Below are 27,329 nucleotides of genomic sequence, written 5' to 3' on the forward strand. Positions count from 1 at the left end.
AACTACTGAGTCCTCAGTCCTAATCTTTAAGTATAATTTGTTTTGTAAAATAACGATTCAAAGGTACTTGTACGAGTTTTTATTAATTTTTATTATTATCATTTAGCGTTGTTTAGTTTTATCGATTTGACATTTGAATGGATTTAATTAGAGGTTGGATATTATTTCTGTAGAAATATCGCTATCACTACCAGATGCTCTGATATTATCAAATAATTTGGCTTTAAGCCAGATATTCTAAGACTAAAAAGCCGGACTGACGCCAAAAAAGTGATCGATATAGTTTTTGCTGCCCCTTTTTACAATTAGAGATAGATGGTTGATGAGGTGATTGACTCATATCAATTAAACTTCAAAATATGTTATCTTTAAATTATACAATTAATAATAATATCAACAAGACTTATGTCTTTAGAGAATATTAAAATGCGTATAAATAAGAAAGTCTCAAGTTCCATATTATATTTTGGTTTTGTACGGATTTCACAATTGACGTCATTTGCATATATATCTTTGAGAATATAACATTTAGTCATTTAAGAAAACTTAATAGTTGAAGTTTCGCAAATAGTTTCGCTATGATCATATTTCATATGAAGACGTTACTTTGCACAATCGATGCTCAATCTGAAGCGGGTGAGGCTGTGAGCATGCAATCAATCACTTCCATTTTGCGTCACTATTAGCATCATTACATCTAGGTATTATTATTGAGTCTAGCTCCTCGTGATCGAGAGAACTCAATCAGGTATCAATTCTTTGTTAAGATTTAGAAATATTTTCGGTCCATATATATTCATCAAAATTATCAATTTTTTTTGGCACATGTACCTAGTATGTATATCATGGTTTTAATGATATCAGAGTTGTAATAGTTCAGTGATTGGAACTCATCTAATATGAACACTGTGGGTTCAAATCAGAAAAAAACTAATTTCACCGTACAAGAAAGGGTGGATCCAGATCAATAAATCTATGTCGTATGTCTGTTATTTTGTCACAGGGCTATAATATAGAATCGATAAAGCCATTTGAAATTTCAACAGAGTAATATTTCTAACTATAAAGATTTCAAGGGCACAGAACACCTAGTACATATGATAAACTCAGACCTAGCTGATTTTAAAGTTACTTGAATGGCATATGTCCGCAAACAAACTGTGAAACAAAAACCTAAAGGAGGATATTGGTTTAACCATAAGCGATGACCCCATTTCTCATTCGACTGCACATACACAATATCGGCTTAAATGCCGAAACATCCTTTCCAAGCGACATTTTGGAGTTATTTTATACAATCTTCAATGGATTTTATAATTACAAAATAAAAGTTAAGTTGAGATTATTAATTAACTTAATTAATTAAATAAATAAATAATGTATAATAACGAATTTATATTAAATGCAAATTGTTTGAAAAACAAGTCATTAATAATATATATACCATCTTTTTTAACACAAGATAATAGAGATGATAAAAAAACGTGGAGCAAGTACTTGTTGACTTTCAGACAGGATATATTATATACGTATTTAAAAAGTAATTAAAGTAATTTAAATTGAATTTCTTGTACGTTCTACTCGGTAGCTAAACTTTTAAAAATGTTTTGTAAAATAATGTATATTTTGATTTAGATTTTTAATGTTTAGATTTAGATCCTTTAATGTTATAATTATCATATTCAATGTCCAATATCACTGTTTGACATTTCACGATCGTGTTCTGTGGTGACTTTCGATTTTTTTTCACGGAATAGATCTATAAAATAACTAAGGAGTATTGTAACTGCCTGATCATTATTATTGTTGTTACTATTTGGAAAATTTTCTTCTCTTTAAAGTTTTCGATTTCATTATCATCTTCATAATAGAGTTCGAGATGGACTGTCAGATCAGTAGCTTCCTGTAAATTTCTTGTGAATGGGTCCTTTAACTGCTGAACCCGAAATAAACTACACAACTTACTCAAGTACTCGTGCAAGTGTATCCTGAGTGGTGCTAGTTCGGATATAAATCTGTAATCTTCACTTCAGGTCAGCGTGTTCTATTTACTGTTCAGGCTCTGCTCATTGTCAATGGGATTTTTTTTGCAGATCACGCTTTCATCCATCTCGATTAAGACTCGTTAAATTATGACAATCTTTATAAATGTTATGATTTTAAAAATATACATAATCATGTTGGTGGTCCAAGATTTTGCAATTTACTTTAAACGTGGAGATTTTAAAACTGACGTGTAAGTTGTTGAAAGGGTTATAATGTTGCCAAAATTTAAAATGATTGGTTAAAAACGTCGAGTAATTTCGTTTAAGCCAAAGGTTACTGAATTATAACAAGCGTTCGACGTTATACTTCATCGAGTCTGTGATCTTATTAATAAAGATGATCATTATGTTCAGAGTATTCGAAATTTATGGATCATTTTAAGTGGTATTAATCTCTATAATTCGCGATAATTCGATGAACTGAGCTAAGACTGACTTCTTCAATAAAATGCCTATAGCACACTGCACGTACTCAAAAAAGAAAAGCATTTAATGTTTTTGAGATTAGAGCATTACTGATGAAGATGAATTGAAATCAAATCATATTGCATTATTAAATTTAGAAGCAACTAACAAATACAAATGTTAAAATTTTAATAAGTAAAAACTCCCGTCGTGTTAATAATATTAATTAATAAATAAAATATTTAATTAATTCAATTAAATCACCGATACTGCAAAAAACTTGATATTTAAGGAAAAAGTTTTCGAATTTAATTTAGTTTAGCATCTTTTTAATCAAAGTTATCATTCAATTAATGTGACACAAAAACTTATTTCGTGGAAGACGATTAAACTTTAGGTAATCAAATATATTCGGCATAACAACGGCTTTATACGTTTTCAAGTTATTTTAAGTGATACGAGTAACTTTACTCTCATCGCCTAAATAAATTTACAATAAAAGTTGAATACTAAAAGGAATTTAATTTAAGACATATAATTATTTGAACAAACTCATTTTGCTTTATATGAATAAAAAATTGTAGTTACATAATTTATATCTTATTTAAGTAAAATTCTTATTTTGAGTTAGACTAGCGACCTGCCCCAGCTTCGCACGTGTGAAATTATCACAAAGAAAATTATTTGATATAAATATAATATATATGAACGGAGGAATAATTAAGCTTTGGTGATATTTCTTTAGAATTGGACTAAGATAACCCCCAACATACAAACAAACTAATTTTACTTCTGTATAATATCAATATATATACATTCATAATCAAAACCTTGTAAAAATAGTCCAATCGTCATGTTTAACAATTATATTGAAAGTTCAGTTCACAAACGGAGTGTAGATTCTACCTAGATGAACCGACCAGGTATTCAGATATTACTCTGTTCCTCTCTTGTAATTGAAATCATATATTATGTATGAAAATCGATCAGTACTAATTACACAATTTTATCGATAGCAACATTATATATATCAAAGTAACCCTCTATAACCGTGAAAGGGCAACAGACAGAGATAAAAATCAGCATTTACAATATTACTATTGGTCGGCTTAAATGTATCAAGTTTGCATTTTTATTTTTGTACTTGTTTGTTACTTAACCACACCTGTGAAATTTTGTTACTTATAACAAAAAATAAATTAGCTTTGTTATCGTGATATAACATATCTATTCAAAAATATATCGCTTCGTAAAACTCAACTACAAGTATGAAAAGATGTAACCGAAAACCCACTATTTATTGAATAAACAATTCGTTCTGATTTCGTCTAATTTACCGACGATCCAAAACAATAAGATTTCAAAGGAATGTTAACTATAGTTATGTGGAACATGCTTCGCCCTCGTTTCGTACTGGAACAGATAACTATGACGTCTGGAAATAGATACGGCACTAACTGGGTACGTAGCATTAGATATGTACCAGATATAGCTGTGTGTTACCACTGTACTGGTCTTTGAAGTATTTCCTAAGGACTTACTGTAAATACCGCGGAGCAAACTTGGAAGGAATTAAAGATTTTTGACGATTGTGTCGAAAGAATTGGCGAATGAAATCAAACACGGAACTTTTTTTATACAAGTAGACGGACGGGCAAATGTCGCATCTTATGGTAAGTGGTCACCACTGAAGATGAACCACCGTGCTAAGATGTTACGTCTCTTTTGCTTGTAGTACACTGGAAAACAAGAATATTTTACGTGTAGAATATTTGATGAAATGGTCGTACGGTACCTACCCAGACGGGCGCAAAGCCCTACCACTAAGTAAACGAAAGATAATGTCTTGCGCAATTATGAAGACAATACTCATATAATTATGTTCATTAAAATATTTAAATATAACATTATTTATTGTTCTAAATGTTCTACTTTCAACTTTTTCCAACCCGAAGGCATATCAGAATATATTCGATATTTATGGAAATTATTTCGAACTTCGTTAGTCTGAGATACTTTCTTTGATTGGTGAAGTGAGTTACCAAATATATTAGTTTATTCTACAAGTGCAGATTATGTTAGCTATTTATGAGCAACAAATATATAAATAATAGATATTCGTATGAAATAAAATAGGTAGTCAAACATTTAAGTAACAGACAAAAAAATAACTACTATTAAATAACAACTATACAAATATACTAATAGACTATATAGATAACTTATTAGATATTTGAATGAACGATATATAAATGTGAAAATCTTATTGAGCATAAAAAAAATTATCACTATAGTATATAAAATCATAATCCTTCTTTTTGCGTCGTCGTAATAGGGTGATAAATGATACATCTGGGCCTACGGCGTTGTTTCACACCGAGATTTATTTATCAAATGATAGAAATATGTAATTATTTATCAACTAGCTTCAACGAATTCAAATCTCATTTAGGGACAATGACCTTTCATCATAAAGGTCGTATAGTCCATTTTTTCCCGCTTATCCGTCGGTGTGGCTTTGTTGAACTGATCACTGATTACTGATCTGGGAGATTACTGATCCCGGGGCTGGTCTGACCCCCGGGTCACGGTTCACGGCACCGCCTGAAGGACTCCTTTGCGTGGGCTGTGATTGAGATGTTAATATAAAGGGGCATTGTGCAGGATCGGAAGTCGTAGGCGAGTGAATGGCGGATGCAATTTGCTGCAAACTTGGGGTTGATGGGAGTACGATTTTGCGAATAAATTTAAATACATATATTTTATATAAATGGCTATGTTTAAAGTTGATATATTTCAATAATGTTATAAAATATTAATTCCTATTGTTCACTAAAAATACTTCTTTTTTTTTTTGTTGTAATTTGACACAATTTCCACAGGCTCAGATGCCTATTTTTTACATTCTATTTTAATACATTTTAGAATTTTACATTATTACTGAACATTAGCAGATATTCGCTAGATCGAGCTAAAACTACTCACATTTAATGAATTTCTATTGACTTTCGTATAATGAACATTTTTTTTTAATTTTGTGTATAATTCCGACCTAACCAATGTGAAATAAAATATATTCAACATTTGACCTATTATACATATATCCGATTATATAACGGAAGATATAAAAAATCTTTTAATAAAAATACTTGTTTCAACATAACGAAGTTATAAAATTAAGGTAGAAGTCATATTAATTGTAAACTTATAAATAAATATATAATTGTCGATTTTTACTATCGATGAATATGATATAGAATTGATTAAAAGTAACTACTGAGTTTCTTGACGGTTCTTCTCGGTAGAATATATATTCTGTAATGTTTTGTATGTACGGAAAAATATTAATGTTTTTATGAGAAAATGTGATTCTTATAACAAGGAACAAACACAATCTTGTTACTCCTGTTACTCGACTGCATAGAGTCAGTAACTCTTTTGTGGGGCAATGTATACGCTTCTACAACAGGATCCCAGAAAGCGTTCAAAATGCTTCTGTTGCGAAATTTAAAAAAAATGTTAAGGAACGCTTGTGTGCGAAACGTTACTATACAATTAGTAAGTTTATGTTTGATAGCACACCTTGGGAATGAAACGATCGCCTCCTGGCTGTTTCTACTCATATACAATTATGTATATAATTAATTTGACGTAAAAAAAAAAGTCCCGCTGAGTTTCTTTCGCCGGTTCTTCTCAGGTCAGAGTGTTTTCTTTTTCCGAACCGGTGGTAGTGTTTAACTTGACAATCAATAAGAAAGTGTAATACTTCTATATTGAATAAAGGAATTTGAGTTTGAGTTTGAGTTTGAATCTGCATTCCGAACTATTGGTAGCTTCGCTTAATATAATTTGTTAAATGACGATACAAAACTGCTTGTAAAAGCCCACTTGAATAAAATATATTTTTATTTTGATTTTGACGGTTTAATTTTACCACAATCCCTTTTAAATGGTCTAAGACTTCTGATGCTGTCTACTATAGATCGTACTTACCTTGATGCTTATTTAACTTTGCCTGGTAGACAATTAAAAAACTTATTTTTACAATTGATCGCTTTATTAATATGCTAAGAAATATCACAAAACGTAAAACAGCGTGAATTGAGATAGAGTTTAAACAGTATAAATAAACTCAGAGCGTATTTTATCGGCGCTTTAAAAGTAAACAGATTTCAAAATATTTACCGTGATTTCGATTTCCTAGAAGATTAAGGTCAATGAACTGTGAACAGATATTTTTTAAATATTCGACCGATCACCATGATTTTTTTTTCGTTCCTAATACAATACAGGTATGTATTGTCAAAGTTTAAATGCTAAAAAAGAGTCTCTTATTTCTTAAATAAACCTAAAAATTACAGAACTGATTACGAAATATGTACGATTTACTATTCAATTAATTAAAGGAGTCCAAATTTTATTTTATAATAATGTCCTGCTAGTCGATTTAACGTGGAGAGACGCGTCTTCGCGACTACTGACGTGAAAAGCGACATTTTTGTGTTCTTGCAACATTACATTTTTGAATAAAAAGGCCAGGAGGCGATTGTTTTCTTCACAATGTATTTTATTATCCGAAATTGTTGTGGTAAGTATACTGAGTTGCACGTGCTGATTCTTTTTCATCTCTCATAACAAATATGACACAAAGACATCAATCTTATCATTAAGGCTATCATTGTCTGAGGAACAATGTTAGTACAATTGTGATGGTTTCAGTTGAACGTGATAAGGGCGTGTCTTTGTCTCGACTGCTTTCTATCCAGATAGAATATAAATAGTTCGTATAATAGTGTGAAGTTATGTGTATATGCAAACTATGTATTCTGGAACATATTTCTGAATCAGTTTATTTATAATCTTCGGTTGTTATTTACCGAATCAAGTGAAATCTTAGTTCAATAAACAGCATAAGAATATATCCTTACACTAACTTACTATTAGTCAAAAAGTCTACCGAAAGAAAAAAATCTTTAACTGCGAAAGCTTTTTTATTGAAGTCGGTAGGCAGACTGGCAAATGAATCACCTGATGGTGTCATCACTGCAAATAGAAGTTGGCGTTGTCATCCGTTACATCGCCAATGCGCCACCAACCTTGGTAACTCAGAAGTGCCTTGTGCCTGTTACACAGCATTGCTGCTAAGTATTGCTGCTTGTGCTTGGCGGTAAAATATATAATGCGTGGTACCTTCACAGACGGCTTTGCACAAAGCCTTCCCACCAATTGTCAGTATCACCGGAATTATTGTATATTTGTTTTGTTTCTTTGTATATAAAGTTATATTTTAATATTCAATTTTATTATTTAAAAATATTTTCGTACTATATAGCTATGAAACTTACGGAATTCGAGATACTTGTGTAAAATAAATTGGAAAATTATTTACCGCTACTTCTACCGCTATTATTACATACAAAAGCGCAGTTTATAAAACAGTAATGAAACTCGACAAGTTTACGCACCCTATAACCCACAGAGAAATAACTACACAGATTAATCAATGAGACTAATGAAATCTACTTTCTTAACTAAATAGTAAACTCATAAACTCCATAACACAACTTGTGTTTGCATCTTATTTATTTATTTTTATAATGGTTGAATTCTCTGTGTATATTTTCACTATCATTAAGCAATTGCAGACATGGTATTAAGGGTATAAGAAAGGATAGAGGGAGGCCCTCTCTCATGTGCAAGCGAATCTGCGAGCTAAAACTAGTAAAATAACAATATACGTAATTAAGCATTCTATAAACTTCTATATATAACTTCTAAATAGGAATGTTAATATATATAGGTATATATCACAGATTAAAAATAATAAAATATAGAATTGTCTTTATTATAAAGCTGATGTATGTCAGTATGAGAGAATGAACATTGATTGACGGCCTTTCCACAGGAACACAGTGACCTTTCAAGCGATGCCAGCGCTGTACATCGCGAGACGTTTATTTATCATGTGGAATATTTAATGCTATCAAAACGTTGTCTGCTGAACATTATAATAAATTCTATTTGCCTTTCTCGTTGCATTTGTGGTTTGTTAACATTTTTATTTTGTGATCCTTCCAGCTGTTTTAACGACCAGGGTCCGATTGTTGAAATGTTACTTGGATTTGATAGAAGCTAGGATTCTCTGAATTATTTCGATGTATTTCCATCAAGCAAGTCCCTGGTGTAATTTGTTTAATATAACCGATATATTTGCCATATTCCCATAATTATGAGAGTCGCAGCGAAAATAAAATATGACAAGGTCCTCAAATTACAAACGTTAAGGATCAAATATATTTTCGATTTAATGAAGATCAAAGGACTCGCCTTGCATTAGAACGGCTGGTATTAGACTAACAATTTTTTTTAGGATATTTGTTTTATGTAATGTTGATACGTATTTTTTTTTAATTATATTTATTCCTTTCAGAGCAGATTTACTTACGGACTCTTTTGTTTTTTTTTTGTTTTATATATATTAAGATTTCGTTACCTACATGCTTATATATTAACATAGTTATTTATTTATACACAGTAAATTACCGAAGAACTCATTATAGTATAGTGCAGGGAGTGTTTTTGACCTAATTAGCGACTTCTTAAGATCTGATGATCTGATGACGTCACAGAAAACAGCTGTTCATTTATTATAAATAAAGTTCAGATATTTATCTTATTTTAATGGACGTGGATTGTTAGCACAAAAGCGCTGTCACGCTGTCACTGGAGCATGCGAGTTGATGGGCAACGCTTGATATATCGACGCGGCCAGCCCAGCGATTTGCGGATTGAAACAATGCATCAATAGTGATGCGCGGTATCGATAAATACTTCCCGTTGAATAATTTACTCGGGTCAGATTGTGACAGCGCGCCCGGTCGCACCGGTTTGTGGACTGCACGTGGTTAGGGTTGTATTACAAAGCTATTTTTAATTAAAAAATTTAGGGGTCGATTAAAACTTTGATGATGTGAAAATGTTGTATGGTTTAAATTATATATTAGTTAATTATTTTATACTCTTCTGTGAAATATAATAAATTTTAATATAAAAGAGTGCAACACTGGATCATATAACATTCCTGACGACATAAGAGTCACTTCTGTCACGTATACATACTAAGATTGCTTTTTAATTAATTAAAGAATTATATTTTAATTACTTATCAGTGGCAACCCTATCATTAGTCGTACGATTTCCGTAAACACGCCGCAATCGATTGATAAATGCGGCCCGTTGATTGAGAGCTCTAATTCATAGATTGCACTTTATCTAGACTTCAAGGGAATAATTAGTATACCCTGAATGTTCCGATAAGCGCCCTAAACATTGTGAATGCATATCTTATCTTTGTTTGTAACGAGTCCAGAATGTGACACTAACAGGATTACTCCACAGAAGTCGGTTCCTGTAATTGTTCTATTGGTGGGCAAATGCGAAAAAGAATACAAGACCTTGTATTCTTTTTTTGACGGCAAAGGCTTCTTCAAGATTTCAAAGCTGGACTAATCGGTTTAAATATGAATCTATAATATTGACACGTCTATTTTGTCTGTCGCTTCAGTAATATCCTATTGGATATGATATTAATATATATATATATATACTAATATTTAAAAAACTTTGAGCATAAGAAAAAGTGTGAGATTTGGCATGGTTAAGGTTTATATGTAGAATGAGTGCAAAAGTCGCGAATTGTGTATATATGTTAGAAATTTTACTTGTAAAAGCGAACTTTTGGATGCATGTTTGTTACGCAATCACTTTAGAACGGCTGAACGGATCTGAATTGTATTTGACATAGAAATCGATTACAGTCTAGAATAGTACATTGGTTACTTTTTATCACGAAAAATGTCCTTGAAACTTGCAAAACAACCTAGTTGGGGGGTGTTGCAAGTTTTATTGCCTCGAAAGCAATCGAAGTCGCGGGCGAAAACCATTTAATTGACTTTCGACAAAACTTCCGACATATATATGTTTATCAAAATTACCCTTTCTCATTCCCTCCCATGAGAATAAAAAGGGTTTATATTTTCGCCATAAAGATCACTGCCCTTATTTCCGTAACTTTAATTATTTACTCGATACTTCGGCATGGAAATAGGTAATCACCTAAACTCTAAAAACTCTAGGATAATTCGAAAACCCTTCGTAATATCAAAGCATTGTTTGTTTCTTACTGTTGTTAAGTTTTAGAATTTTACATCAATAATTAATATACCGGGGGATAGAAATTGTTTTATAATTTAATTTGGTTTCAAGTTTGACATATTCACGTGTTTTATCTAACATTTTAATTTAATGAAAACATACAGAAAGTGGCCTCGTGTGAGTGATGCTGGATAATTTTACTATTGTTAAAATTATTATGAGCATCACAAAGACCGTCATTACAACGTTATATAAATTGAATTATGAAAAAATAACGATTCAAAATAGTACGTACGAACCTATTTAAATAAAGAACAATTTGATTTGATTTCAGTAGTCCATTTGACGTTTCGCCGAGCTCATTATACCCCGGGCCGTCGGATAATGTATTTATAGGCTCATTGTGGAGGTTGTGTGTTTCCAGCCGCTGTGTTGAATGATCGATCACGTCACGTCAAGTCACGTCACGGCACGCTACGGCTCGGTACGGCTTAAATCTTGCATGCTAAGGAGTAAACGCCAACACAGAACGGGATCGTAACGAGCACCCAGTGTCGAAAAAAGAAGACATAAATTCCAAAAAAAGTAATTAATTATTTAACACGTTTCACTAATTTGGTACAGTTTTTTAATGGAACGCCCTTTCTGGATTGTGAGTTTTGTAAGCGTTTCTCATTTATCTTCATACTCACTGTCGTAAATTGCTACTTGTGGAGTAGTAATAAGTAAGTTTTTTCATTTATGTATAGCTTATATCAGCGCTGAATATTCAACTTTTGTGATTGTCCCACAGTGGGCAAAGGCGTCTGAACTCTTGAGACGCTTGGGTGTTATTGCATTTCACTGCTAGCATATGTAGCTCATTTGGCAAAACTTCATTCGGCACAATAATATTTCGAAGTAGTATATTCCTTCAACGTTTCAACGAGGCTAAGTATCAATACAATTTAAACACATGAAAAATATTTGACAGTTTTCCGGAAATCCTTATTATTCACGTGTTCTAGCTACTGAGCATTTTCGACTTTAATTTATTACTAAAATTACACAAATATAATATGACTATTGATGGTGAAGCTTTGTACAAGTCGGCCTGGATAGGTAGCACCCGCTCATTAAATATTGTAACGTCAACCAGCAATACCCACTAGTTCCGGTTTGAAGCCAATGTAACTACAGACACAAGGGACATATCTTAGCTCCGAATGTTTGGGCATTGGAGATAAAAGTAATAGTAGTCAGTGGACGGTGGTAGCATTTTTTCATCGAGTGGTACCTATATTATAAAAAAAAAATAGTAGAGATAATCTTGACTTCAGATAGATTTCAGTCATGCTAGCCAATCTTGAAGAAGATAGTTTTGATTGCTTCAATGCTGGATCGTATTTGGTGGAATTTAGTGTGCATTTATTTTAAAGACTAAGCAAGGCGTATTGGAGTTACGTGTTTAAATGGTAAAAGTACAAAATCATAACATTGAACTTCCTAATTAAAGTTGCGATACTCACTCTGAATATAAAATTCGTATTTCGCAGTTTTGGAGTTGAAATCGAAAAATAAAAAGTCCTTATATGGGCGAAGCTTGTGGGGGAAAAACGTAAATAATAAGGTATGAAGTATTTCTCTTGTATGTGTTTATTTTAATGAAAATAAAATATATTAATTGATTTAATTATGACAAGATATAGCATAGTATGGTGTGCATATTATGTGTAGATACCTGTGAGAACAAACTCAAAACTCCCACAAATTATAATCGAAGACGCGTGGCATTGACTGTAATAATTATAATTTTAAGATAATCACGCATAAAAATAGCGAATCACAAGTCGGTTTTTAACATTTTATGAGTGACACGAAGCGAATTCTTGCATAAATTATAAGTTTGGATTAAATAACAATAATAAAACAGTGATTTCTGCTTCTCCTTTTTCGAAAAAAGTAAAGTAAAAAAAGTGGTCACCACCACCAATAACGCTCGCGCTATAAGAAATATTATCCATTCCTTAGATCGCCAATGCGCAACCAACCTTGGTGCTAAGGTGTTATACCCCTTGTGCCTGTAGTTACACTGGCTAACTCACCCTTCAAACAGAAGCACAAAAATTCTATGTAATGTTTAGTGGTAGAATATCTGATGAGTAGTACCTACACAGAACCGTTGGTGGCCTCTCGTTCAATTTATTCGTGTTAATTGACGATTTAAACTTGCTTGTAAAAAGCTTTCCTTAAACAAAGTTTATTTTGATTTTGCATACTTATCCTCCAGATTTGTAAGCTTTATTTTAAGTCTTTGTAATGTCAATGACCCCGTGGTCGTGGTCATTGATGACTCATAATCACGTGGCCAGAGAACCGAGGTGGCCCAGTAGATGGAATTCGCGAATCATAACAGAAGATTGTGGATTCAAACGAAAGGACGTACCACTGACTTTATACGTACTTAATTTGTTTTTATGATAATTTATCTCGTGCTCGACATTGAAAAGAAATGTCGTGTGTCTACACCATTGGAGGAACGTGAAGCTCCGAACCACAAGAGAAGACAAGTCCTTAGCCCAGCTGAGGAAAACATAAATCTGTTACTTTCTTTACTTGTCATTTGGTCCATGGATTGCGTTGTCTAGAAGAGATGGCTAATTAGTCATAAGTCCGCCCATTGTACAACAAATCAAATATTTGTTTATATTTTAGAAGTATCTCTATTGTTTTCTTGTGTTTAGTTCAAAAACTATAACAAAGTATATATATACATTAAAATTAAAATACTTTTAATTTAATTTTCATTATCAAAAGTCACTATGTTAAAATAAGAAAATTAATCATATAATTGTATTGCTCTTATATATGTGAATGAAATGAATAATTTGTTCATTCATATGTCAATCACCAGATTTACACAAAAACTATTAATCTACTCGTAATAGATGTATAAACGACATATATTTATATGTTTTACAAAATATTTATACATATGTCAAAATATAATATTGTCGCTGTTTTATACAATTTATAATACTTTTTTTTTTATAATTTTGTATTAAATTTAGTTAAAGTTCAGTTCAGTCCAGCAATTCTGTTCAATCATTATATTAGTAAGTTAAGATTTTTGTTAGTAAGTTAGATTTGAGCCGAGATGGCCCAGTGGTTAGAACGCGTGCATCTTAACCGATGATTTCGGTTTCAAGCCCGGGCAGGCACCACTGAATTTTCATGTGCTTAATTTGTGTTTATAATTCATCTCGTGCTCGGCGGTGAAGGAAAACATCGTGAGGAAACCTGCATGTGTCTAATTTCAACGAAATTCTGCCACATGTGTATTCCGCCAACCCGCATTGTAGCAGCGTGGTGGAATATGCTCCAAACCTTCTCCTCAAAGGGAGAGGAGGCCTATAGCCCAGCAGTGGGAACACTATTACAGGCTGCTAATGCTAAAAATGCTAATGCTAAACATTTGAATGTTCTTAATGTAAGTATAATTGATATATTTTTAAGTTTATGTATATGTGCCAACGTCCATGGTGGTCGGTCGAAGAGTGTCAAAACCTATTAATCTCAAATATATTATATGTATGGTCGTATATATGTTTTTAAATTGAGTCAAATCGAGGCACCGATCGAAAACTAGTTCTCAAGACAACGGACGCTTCCGACGCTCATGTCAAAAGTTGGAAGGCACAGAATAGGCTACATTTTTTACGACTTACGTTATTTTTTTTTTCGATTCATGTTTTTGTGAGACAATGTATTACGTAATTCTTATGAAATACGTTGAAATAACTCGGAGCGGATAGCGTACGATCAATTAAATTTTAAACGTTTTTTTTATTTTTTTTATTTTAATAATTTCCACGTGTTTTTATTGATTCTGTAAGATGTGTCGGTTATATTATAAATGCAATAATAATATTATTCAAATGTTAATATGTTGACGCACATCGAACAGTGGCGTAGCTTGGTGGGTAAGGGCCCCGGTGCATAGAAAAAGAATCGGGCCCTCGCCCCCTCTTTAACGTATATTGGCATTCAAAATTATAGATAGTAATAAGAATGGGATACAGAATACAGTGAGTTGAACATATCATTAGTAAGTTAAATCCATACTTCATCTCTATTCAAAGCTCTTTTCATAGCTTAGGTTAGAGGGCCCCCAGAGCTCAGGGGCCCTGGTGCACTGCACCACCTGGCCCTACGATAGTTACGCCACTGGTATTGAGTATATTTTAACACAGTGTGTAATTTCCCATTGAACTACATTTGAATTCCTGTGTTGCAATTTGTGTGCCTTTTTTTAAATACAGGCAAAATAACACAGATTATTAAAAGAAAACGGATGGAGCACGCCGAACAATATAGTGAAGCCACAAAAGCCAATACCAATTCCTGGTAGGGCGCAACGACGTGTATAATTTTTATTAAATCGTAAATAATTAATTGATAATGATTAAAGGGAACACTTTTAACTAATTTTTGCTTCTTCCGTAATAACAATATTACCGCAGAACTGATTTAGACGAATTTTTAATTATTGTTATTAGATTTTGATTTGATTTATATATTTCTACCTCATTGCTCTCGGAACTAACATAAAACGAGAAAGATCTGTGGTTTAAACCCTGACTCAGACCAATAACAAGTCATTGTTTTTTTTTCATTCATCCTATAAGACGAAGATTCAAAAGATTGAGCCTACTCGAACAAAATATATATTGATTTAAATTTTTTGTTAGCTGAATGTTAATGTTGCCTCAACGATAACCACAGCTACGTTTTATATTTTTTTGTGCTTGCAATACAAGTGAGAAACAAAATTTAAGATAACATTGATCTCATAATAAGGCAATTATTCTAGTCTCTAAATCACTAGTCCTACAAAGCCTCTTTAAAGCTGACAGACAGAGCAACATGGCGTCTAGTCATGACCATATTTGGCAGTTCACTATTTCGGTTCCGAGTTCAGCTTATCTTGGCGTTCTAATAACCTGATTGGTTCTTTAAAGTTGATGTGATATGTTATTTTTGTGTCAAATATTGTTCGACTTATTTGGTAAGCTGTTTCAAACTCAAGGCATAGTAAATATAACTATTTGATTGATAACCTTATTGTTAACGATGCTGATACTATCTTACTCTTTCACGGCTAAACCACTGAGCTGAATTTGATGAAATTTGGTATTAGGCAAGTTTGAATTAAGAAAGGAAGTAGAATACTTTTTTAATAACTAAACATGACATTCAACTCCAAAATCGCGAGCTAAACCGCCGGCGACAACTTACATTTAAATATATTGTTTATAACTAATGACGACCTCCGTGGTCGAGTAGTGTGTACACCGGTTTTCATAGGTACGCCACTCCGAGGTCCCGGGTTCGATTCCCGGCCGAGTCGATGTAGAAAAAGTTCAATAGTTTTCTATATTGTCTTGGGTCTGGGTGTTTGTGGTACCGTCGTTACTTCTGATTTTCCATAACACAAGTGCTTTAGCTACTTACATTGGGATCAGAGTAATGTATGTGATGTTGTCCAATATTTATTATTATAAAAAAAAAAAACTTCGTGTGTGCATAAATCGTTAATCGCCCTTCCAAAGTACTTCTTTAAGACGATACCAATATACATTTTTATTTTATAATTCTGTCAGACCGCAGAACTATCAAGACTGGAAAATTTCAGACGCAGACAGACAGCGTGCGTGCATGGAAGAGTGAACATTACCAAGTCTTTATTATAGGCCCGGGTATAGAAATAAGGACCTTGTCATTACCAACCTTTTAAGCTAGTCACCAGATTGAGAAGGTAGTCAAAAATATCAAAACTGCTCAAATAATGACAGCGAAATCTTTGCAAACAGGAAGCAAGTATATTTTATTATGGATTTATTTAACAAACGTCGTTAGAGTAACTACCGTCTTTATTATGATTGGCAGAGATGCGTATCTGTATTTTATCATAATTGGATGGAATTGTTCGTTTGTTAGTCAGAATTAAGTTTGTAGTGTAGTACGTATTATTAAGTAAAGTTACCAAGGTATCCTACTGGTTAGATCATGATAATTTGCTATAAATATTTTCATTAAAAATGTATTAGAATTTAGTATTAATTATCACTTATTATATTTTAAAAAAAATCCGCTTTATTCTTTCGCCGGTTCTTCTCGGGTTCGAGGAGATTTTTTCCGAACCGATGGTGATTTGTTTATTGATATTCAATGTAACGCTTGTATACTGAATAATTTTTGATTAAAACATTACTGCTTCGACTCTATGGATCGAAATGTATTGAGTAAAGTCTATAAATATCAATAAATGGGCTATTAAACGCACGAAGATTTTTTTTCCATCGGACTAGTGTATTCAAACAAACAAACACTTAAGATCGGAATGATAAGTGTTTTCAAACGAACACATTTTTCTGATCAATAATGGCAGTATGAGATATATAGCATTTCTATAGAATTCGCTGTTCTGTTATCTGAGATGTCAGTGTTTTGTGAATGGAGAGTTTTGGCAGCGGCGCAAGTCTACGGGTCAACGCACTTCAGTCTAGATAACCTGTGATCTGATCTCGTTCACAAAGGTCGCGGTCTGGATTTCGGACGGGTCGTGAATTCGACATTATTTTTAAATTATGAATATTTTATTAAACAACTTTAACATTGGAAAAAACATGTATAAGTACAGTCGTGTCTAATTCGTTTCATATCTATAATTTTTAGATCGTCCTGTTGTCGGTCTATATTTTTAAATATATTATTAATGTTTATGAATATATACATCATAAAAGTCGACAAAATTTTATACGGATAAGAGTGTTGTTTTCATTAAATATACTTTTTAATTTACCGAACCGGTACTTTCAAAGGTTATATTTTTATTGAATACGATGTTAAATCTGGTGTAGTAGTTAGTTAATAGACTAAATAGATAATAAAAGGGTAGAGTATTTCTTCATAGACTAATAAAAAGAGTAACTTCAAAGTTTTATGCCTTTCTTTCCATCATTTGTTATATATTTGTTCCATTTTTATCTGTTACGTCTTACTACTTATTTTAATTGTTTTTTATCGGTTTTCTTTAATATTTGTTGGTAGTTTTAATTGTTTTAGCAAGAACCCTCCAACAGTTTATCCTCGTACAAGGGAAACCAAATAGTTCCACTTTTCTCTCTCATGGACTACTTTGGCGTGGACTTGCTATTTCGATTAGATCCTCTTCCCATCTCATGAAGTCCGTTTTGTGGCGCATTTTAGAGCATAAGTAACATCTGTAGCCTTTGGTTTATTTCTTATTATTTCCCATTAAACTAAGTTCTCTAGACTAAAGACTTTAACTAGTCAACTAGAAAGTCTTTAACTAGTAGCTTTACATTAATATGTTGTAAAATAAAGATTCTTGCGAGGGAATATCCTCCTGCAGGTACAGAATATTTCGTTCACAAATACTTTCATCTTTATTGCTCATATTAGTTTTATTACTTTGTTAAAAAAAATGGCTTATTTTAAAACTAAACAAATGTAGATTACGGCTGCTTTACATATATACATACAGACTATTATTCAATTGTTTATATTCAGTTCTGGTCTAGTGCTTCATACTGAAAATAGCACGAACTTTTATGACTTAAGACTTTCAAAATATATATATATATATATAACTTTTAACGTTTTTAAAACTCGGGTTTATTGAGTATTTATTGAGTAGAGTAACACTGTATAATATATCGCTATGATCTATGGGGCTTGAATAGTAACGCTTGACACGGATTGAACCGTGCCAGATAGCTTGTAAAATTTAGATATTTGTCTGTCGTCTAGACTAGACTAGACTTCTATTGGCTAAAAATAAGCACAGAGATCCCGAGGTCCTGTGTTCAAGCCCCAGTCCGGCTAATAAAGAATTGTTATTTTGCAGTCGAAACATTCTCAATAACAGCCCGGATTCTGGATATTAATCGTGTGTTTTACCGTGCCTTAGAAAGCGCGTAAAGCCGTTGGTCCTGCGCCTGAACTCTTTCCGGTCGTATTGGATTTGCGTACAGGCTTGTCCGCCATAATATGTCCTGCGTAAATGGCTGGTCTCCCGTGAGGTTTATCGCCGCAGCCAAAATCGATCAGACTTTATCTAATTTAGATATGATATACTGACAATACAATCTTAATTTGTGGTTATTACTATATCGTGTTCGGTAGTGACGGAAAATGTCGTGAGAAAACCTGCATATTTTGGATGATCATCTGCCATACGTACATATATTCGCCTTCCGTATTGGACCAGCCTGGTAGAAATTACTCGTAACGTTCCTCCGATATAGAGGAGTCCTTAGCCAAGATATTGGAGGCTTTTACTAATACTAAGCTTAATGACGTGTTTTTTTTAATATATATCTAATATAGTACGATGATTCATTATTCTAAAATTTATAATTGTAGCCGAACCGCGAAACGTGTAGCTTATAAAAAATATGCTATTATCAATAATAATCATTTAGTCTTTAATTTTTAAGGCTTTAAATAAACGAATTAATGACAGCGTGTTTTTATAGGCGCTCTTAAATGAAATTTTATGCGAATATGTAGGTAATATTTGTGTTATTTTAATTGTATAAAGATTAATCTCTGTTGTTTTTGCCTAATTAGTTAATAATGGGTTTGGTCGTTTAATTTAATTGTTTAACTGGTTAAAATATTATGTTCTGAATGGTCGTAAATAGTACTACCAATACCGTACCGTGTTTCAAGCCGTACCACGTTTTATGGAAAGGTTGGTACTTCCTTGTGGTCGGCGAGGGTCTGACGCGACGCGGCGGCGCGCACGCGGGAGCGCAGCACAGGAGATAAAACCTCTTGTCCCGGATCTTCTCCGCGGCTTTCAGACGCTCCCTAGCGAGTCGCCCTGCGCATCTTCGCACGCCTGCCGCCTCCGCCACCACCACTACCGCCAGAACCACCACACACCAACGCATGCTGCCACTTATCTAGCCGCCATCGCACTGAACTATATTGATCGATTACCGTCCGCGCACTGATTGATATTCACATTTTATCACCGACAATTAATTTCGTAAAGCCTGATAATATTCAAATGAGCGGGAGGAATTGTTTTTTTTTTTTTGTCTCGTAACAGAACTTGATTTGTCGAGGTATTCTTTATTCAAATTTGTTGAATGGATCGCTCTGAATGGGGACTGGGATTGTAATGCCGGCGTCTGTAATGAGACGAGGTTCGACGGGCGGTGTGCGTGCGTGCGCGCCGACTCTAACGCGCCGACTGTGGTACCCGAGCCTCTCGGGCTCATTCACTGCCCGAGCTTAGGGCTCCGGGCTTCAGCCCTGGGATGCTAAAAATGCGCTTTTTCAACTTGCTCCGATTGACGATTATGTTACAAACTCGTTTTATACACGAGTTATATCCGGGAAACCGTTACGCAGCCTGAATTGGGGCAACGGTTCAAGCGAAAATATGAATATCGCTATTTAAAAATATAATTGTATTCATTGATTACAACTCTGCATGTGTTTTAATGAAGATTACATATACATATATACATATATTAACTATAGATTACCTTCCTTTATCCTGGTTCCGTTACAAGAATAAAGTTCCTAAATAGGCAAATAATAAGATCAATATAGGTACATTGTTTATGATCATCTGGCTTTCACACGAACACTTTTTTAGCGACCGTCTTGCTAAACAGTGATTCGAATCTGTGCGCAATTACAGGAAAACCCTATGATTTTAATTTAACAAGAAAATTTTCGGAACTAGCCCTAGTCACAAGCCAAGTGACCCTAATTAATATAACCTTTATAAAAAAATATCTTCAAGTCTACTCAATGGCTGTATGTTTTGCACACAGCCCTCCTATCCCAAGTTCGTTGCTTATGTATGACTATAGTTCTTCCACAATTAACAATGTGTTTAATTTAATATATACTACCGCCCTTGCAGAATTACAGTGACATATTTAATAATACGACGTGTGAAATATCACGACTAATTGACACTGACAATATTAAAAATGTCTTATGTCACATATAAAATAAGCGAAACAATATCGTTTCGGATTTAGAAGTCTGGAAGCCAACCGACGAAGGACTCGAACTAATTATTTTCCAAATTAATCATATATTTATTTATTTAGGATCATAGGATATTGTTTATAAATACATATTTATACTTAATATAAAGTGTGCGACTCTTTAAGACGACCACAACATGCGTTTTTAAGTACAGTAAACAGGTATATTTTTTTTACTAAAATAACTTTATAATACAAAACTAATAGAGATTAACTACTAACTGGATTAAATAAAGCGATAAATATTTCAGTAATATTATTGATCGTTAATAACAACAAAATAAATTCAATAAAAAATGAAAAGAGTTAGTAAATAGTAATAACGTAAAAAAATTAATTAATGAATAAATATAATTATTTTTATTAAATATAATTGTGACGATAGATATTGATAAATATTAAATATGATTTAAAATTATTATAAATATTATATTGAAGTCGTTAAAAAAACTCTATTTCGAAGGCCCCGAGGGCTGTAGCCCCGGATCCTAAATAAACAAATATCATACTTGGATTTCTGTAATGATTGATGCTTCTGTTATGTTAAGCGGAACATTAGAGGCCAGTCATCAGCAGCTTCGTCCACTAATTAGGTCACAGTGGATCCACGAGATAGCTGATAGCAGTGATAAGCGCACGGGTGGTCGACGACACACACCTGATACACCACCCTTAAGTCCTTAGTATAAAGCACAAATTCGCACGACATAAAACTATGTTAGCAAATAATATTATGGTCTCCGTGTACGTACCGAGTCTATAATGAGTAGGGACTTCATGGTTGTAATTTCAAAGATAATTTTGAGCTGTCGCTGTAAATCATAGTATGTTTTAACGCATATAATAATGTGCTCCCAGGATAAAGTTATTCCACGAAATATTATTTTAAAATTATACAGGAATTGTTTTCAAATTAATATATTTTTTCTTTATTTTTTTTTATATGGCGAACGCAAAATTAATACAAATAATTCGAAAACAATAAAAATAATAATAGTTCATAAGGTTTAATATATAATACCTTGCAATTAATAGTATAAAAAAAAAAAAACAAAATGTATGTGCACTTAAAATAATCTACTTAATATAGAATCACACTTACTTGTATTGATTACTTGTACTTGTATGATTGTAAATTAAATGAATATACCTTGAGCTGAGAAGAACCGGCGAAAGAAACTTAGCGGTTATGTCATGTCATGTTATTTATTACAGACCATATACCACTGAACTGCTTGTTTTTGACCACATATATATCTAAGTAATCTTAGTTTCACTGAATTCCACGCAAACGAAGCCGCAGGCTCAGCTAGTGTATAATAAATACGGCTTAGGCATATGAAAAGTCGTGGTGCTAGTATTTGTATAGACGACCTTGCTTAAGACCACGTGTTCTGACATTTCGATCACAATGTAATACTAAAAATCTCAGTGAAAAATGTGCTAGGAAGTTACTTTGCAAATTATACGAGTCCGACCACTTTTTGCTTTGCTTAGAGATCACGAATTATTTCGATTATGTAATCAGAAACTAAATTTGATTCGGAATTTTAATTAATGCATATATTTAATTGGTTAGAAACTCTTAAGAGGCTACGTTTGATAAATTATTATTGTTAGGTACAAAAAAGCCTATTTTGAGCCTCGAGGTTTATGTTTGCTTCATACCATATTTTGTTTGAAGCAATTATGGTTCGGCCTTGAAATCGTAACAGACAGACAGAGTACTATTTACACTATATAGATACGATAGTATCGATAGTGTTGGACTATCGATAGTTTAGGTCAAAAGTAATGGTTTTTGTATACTATCGATAGCATTGAAATCGAATGATCGGTAAAATAATTCCCCTTTCAAATTCTTCGTTATAACCTGCAAGTTTATTTATTATGCGTGAATGCGTGAATCTATATACATATAATAAAATTGGAGTGTCTGTTTGTAACATTAAAATAACCGTTTTTTACTAAATTCACATGTATAGAGGTACATACATCAAAATAACATTTTTTAAATTTTTTGTCTATCTGTGTGTATGTTTGTTCCGACTAATCTCTGGAACGGCTGGACTTATTTTGACTGGACTTTCACTGGTAGATAGCTGATGTTATAAGGAGTAACTTAGGCTTATAACTTGTGGTTTTATTTTAGAATTATATAATAAATAATAATAAGGTCACGTTGCAATGTCCAAATACTGTCCAGTAACGCGCGGTCCTCGTGCATGCTACTATTCCGCCGTCACTCGGATGCCGCTCCCACCAATGACTTTATATCACAAAAGCTGCCTATGCCTAAATACAGAATTAATAAGTTATAGTAGAATCTGAATCAGCTAGTAATAATATATATTGGACGATAGGTTAATAAAAGTATTCCTAGATCTAATCATTGTCGTATTGTAACGCCAAGCTTCGAATTCGGATCTGGTGTTAAAAAAACATATTCAATCTACATGCTTTTTATCGACTATTTAACTCAAATTAAAATGTACGATAAAAAGCAAGGAGTGGCCCGAATTCGAATTTTTAATTGTATGTCTCTAATACGTGTAATATAATTTATAAAAAACAGTTACTATTGAACTTCTTGGCAGTTGTTCTCGGTATAATATACATTCATAACCCATGGTAGGTATTCAATCGATACGATATGAACCAGCACACTCGAATAAGCTATTTTTCCTCTATCAGCTGGAACATATTTTATCCAAACATATCGAGACGTTAAAACAAAATCCATACACGGATGCTGTGTTTCGGGTTACGTCACTGCAACACGATAAGCCGTGAGATGACATCTCAAGGTAGTTATTTTTGGTGATCCACAATGAGAAGTCTTGTCGAAACTTCGTAATGAATATCAGTTCTAAGGATAACCGGTTTGTATACTTAATATAACAAGATAAAATTTATAGCATACATATATTGTTATATACTATGTTTGTTCTGTTGAAAGTGTTTTTTAACTGAAATTAATAACATTAATATATATTTAAAATATTAGGATATTGCATTTTGTTTGCAAACTATTTTGTTTTTTTCGTTAGGTTTACTTTAAGAGATTTTATTTGATATTGCACGTTTTTATTTGAAGAATAAATTCAGGCATTTACGGTAATGGGTTTTTATTTTTTTGAAACGATATTGTACAAAAATACTCCATGTTTAATGATGTTTGAAAACTATTTATTGTTCATTAAACTGGAAGATCATTATCGCCATCATAGTCACTATAATATATTACTTCTTTAACGTGGTATTAAATTTCGAGATTCGTTTTATTTATTTAATTTCTATGTCAAATGAGTAGGTGGATGGTAAGTGGTACCAACAGCCCAAAGACATATACTAAATAATACATAGTATTTGTAAGAAATATCAATCATTTTGGTGATAACCAATACGCATGGAAACTAAGATGTTGCGTCTTGCCTGTATTTACACTGGCTCACTTCTAACCGAAACACAATGATAAAACGTATAGCTGTTTAGCTGAGTGTATGATGAGAAGGTGGAACTAGACTTGCCCAAAGCCTACTGCTGCTATATTTTTAATTTCATTGGAGGATAAGTCTTCAGGGCTATCCTTCTCTCATTGAGAGGATTTGACGTCACGCACACACTAAGAGGTAATTTATTTTTAAGTTTATATTGAATGTATCTTATGGTCTTGCTCGCGGCTTCAACCGTCTATATCTTTAAAGTTTTAAAAATACACAAAAGTGTATCAAAATTATTTAATCATAATTAGCGATTATATATAAAATAAAGCATTCATTTACTTCGAAGTAATCCCACGTAATCACTTTTATAAAAAGACTATTTTGAACATCATATTACATTGGCAGTTAAATAAATATTTAGTATCATGTTGAAATATATAAATTTCTAATTTTGGTAACTTATGTCACACTAAACTTGCGAGATGATGAGCATTAAATATTATTACACGTCGTTAGATTTAACTGCGATTTATAAATATGTTACTTTAATATAATATGCTTGTTACTTTGTAACAGCAGTTATATGTTTAACAGATATAGGTTATTTGGTTGCTAAACTGCTGGTGACGTTGCCAATGTACTTGGTTTATTATATTGCCAACGTTAATTTTCATGATGAAACAAATCGTGAAACCCAGATTGTCCAGTGTAATAAAATTCTTGGATTTAACATAAATTAACAGAGTCAAATCCACCAAACTGTGTGGTTTCATGTGCTCAAATTTTTGTTTGTAGTTGTACCATGTTGAGCAGAGTACCAAACCACAGATTTACATATAAGAGTAGAGAAGTTTTAAAATAATTTAAAATAATGACTGAAGCTTCTCAATATATTTTTGATAACGTTATGTATTTACGCAAAAACGTTAACGATTTTTAAAGAAATTGTGACGTACATGTTAACATTAGGAACAAGTATAAACTAGTAACTTTATAACGAGACTACAAAGGGTTAATAATATACCAATCGTATTATCGATGAAAACTTTTAGTTTAACACGTATTGTCAATATAACATTCAAATGCGTGTCAAACAGCTTCTTCATAGAAATTTTTCAATAAAATAAAACATAATAATAAATTGTAAGTTAATGTTCTACTAGAAAAAAAATGATTCATGACACGTTGAAAAATAATACTCTGTTGCAAAATTGAATCAGATATTTCTCTTTTAAGTTAGATATAGAGCGGGTCAGGAAATACTTTTTATAATTGCTCCATTCAGCCTAGTCAACCGTTTTATAGCCTTTGGATATTCTATAAGAACAAACTCTAAATTCGACATAAAACTCGATCGTGAAGCTAGGAAGTTGAAAATGTGCAAGTAACTGGAAAAACATACAAAACCGTGGTCCCGTGTTTGATCTCTTAAGACTGGCCGAAATGGGTCAGAAGGATAACAAAGATCATTATTCCATATTTTAGTAGAAATTTAAGGAATAAATCTACATAGAAAAATGTAAACAAATAATTTGCAGACGGTTAAAAATTAAAAATATGTAATTTTATAAAAAAATATAAACTTTGAAACCAATTTCCACCGAAGACAAGAGCTGACCACTAAGCTTGATGTTTAGGATGAGACCTAAGCACTAATTTTCAGTGGCTGCCATATGGCAGAAGCATATAACTCATTATGATAAATAAGCTTGTAAAAGTCTCACGACTGGACTAAAGTCTCCCAGAAGGTTGGTGTACACATGTGGCAAATTGAATCATGACATATATCACTTTAGACACAGATTTCCTCATTAGGATCTCTATAAGTACGAAATTCCCATAAATTTATCACACCAAATTCAGTGGTGTCCAGGTTTTAATCCACAATATTTGGTTAGACTGTAATTGGGCCATTATTAAAATTAATACGTCATGTATCAAAATTGCGTATTACAGTATTTAAAATGGAGTAGAGTATCATGTATCAAGTTTGTTTTACAGAATAACCCTGCTGCACTACACATGTGAACCAATGCTAGTAGAGCGATGTAATTACTGTTCTTATTACCTACAACGTCGCAAGTACGTGAAGGCCGCACATGATCTCATAATATAAAGAATTTATTGTAACGATTGGTGCAATGAGAACAATGAATCTGTTTTATTTACAATTTAAATTAATTCAAGATTATGAATTCGTTTTAATTAAGTGTGGAAACATTTATGAGAAAAAGTAACTATTATAGAATTTCTTGGATTCTGCGTAAGATGTAAGTGCCAGTGTACCAAAAAAAAGATGAATTTGTACATATTTTGGACACATACATACATATAAACCATCTGAACTTTATTAATGTAATTATTTAGATTTTACAGATTAATACTTGTCTTATTTTTTTACACATTTATTTCATATCAGATTATTTTACTGATATTTCTGCGGGCAAAGGAAAACACTAGATCGAAATCGAAAAACATTTCACAAAGCAGAAAAATCGCCTGACGAAATTCGTCTTTCGTTCACTAGACGAAAATTCGCTCACAAAAAACGTTATTCCAAAAACAGGCGGAGATTCTAACGCAGACAATTAGATTTGATTATTTCAATTGCAACATCACGTAAGAATCAGGAGGCGGCGTGAGTCAGGATTTACGAGCACAAACCAGATTACTGCCCTGAAGACGAACAGTATGAAGAGCACTTAACTTAAACGTTTTATAAATGCCTCTAAGCGTGCTCCGAGCAAGCAAGGAGTATGCAAAAAGGTAAAATACAACTTAGTTTAATTTGAACCACCTAGTAGGAAGTTGGCGTGGCGTTGGTTGGCTGTCATGGGATCCATGCTTTCATGTGTCCGTTTTTACATCACATACTACATTTACTTAACGTTCTCATTACTTTGGTACAAACTTAGCTGGATTTTATCGTACGATTTCATTTATCCTAAGGTTGTTTTTAAGAAATTCCTTTTTAGAAATAGGACCAACGTTTGTACAATTACTTTCTATGGTCCTTGTATTTACTGTTATTTTTAATTAAGTATATTTGTATTATATTTTACATTGCTTTATTTTGAGTTCAATAATACAAAGAATTAAGTTGTAGTATTAAAGTGTATGATTGTATAATCTAGTCAAAATAGAAAACTTAAACTAAAAATAGCATGAGGGTACGAAGGAAATCTGTGATGGTATTT

General features: G+C 32.6%; 1 protein-coding gene across 1 annotated transcript in view; it reads right to left on the reverse strand.

Annotated features, from left to right (window-relative positions):
- The window catches only part of LOC125076930 (laminin subunit alpha-1), a 160,402-nt gene that overhangs the window by 47,392 nt on the left and 85,681 nt on the right, over window positions 1-27,329 (reverse strand). The window lies entirely within an intron of this gene.

This window comes from Vanessa atalanta, chromosome 3 (genome assembly GCF_905147765.1).
Source record: "Vanessa atalanta chromosome 3, ilVanAtal1.2, whole genome shotgun sequence".
Classification (NCBI taxonomy): Eukaryota; Metazoa; Arthropoda; class Insecta; order Lepidoptera; family Nymphalidae; genus Vanessa; species Vanessa atalanta.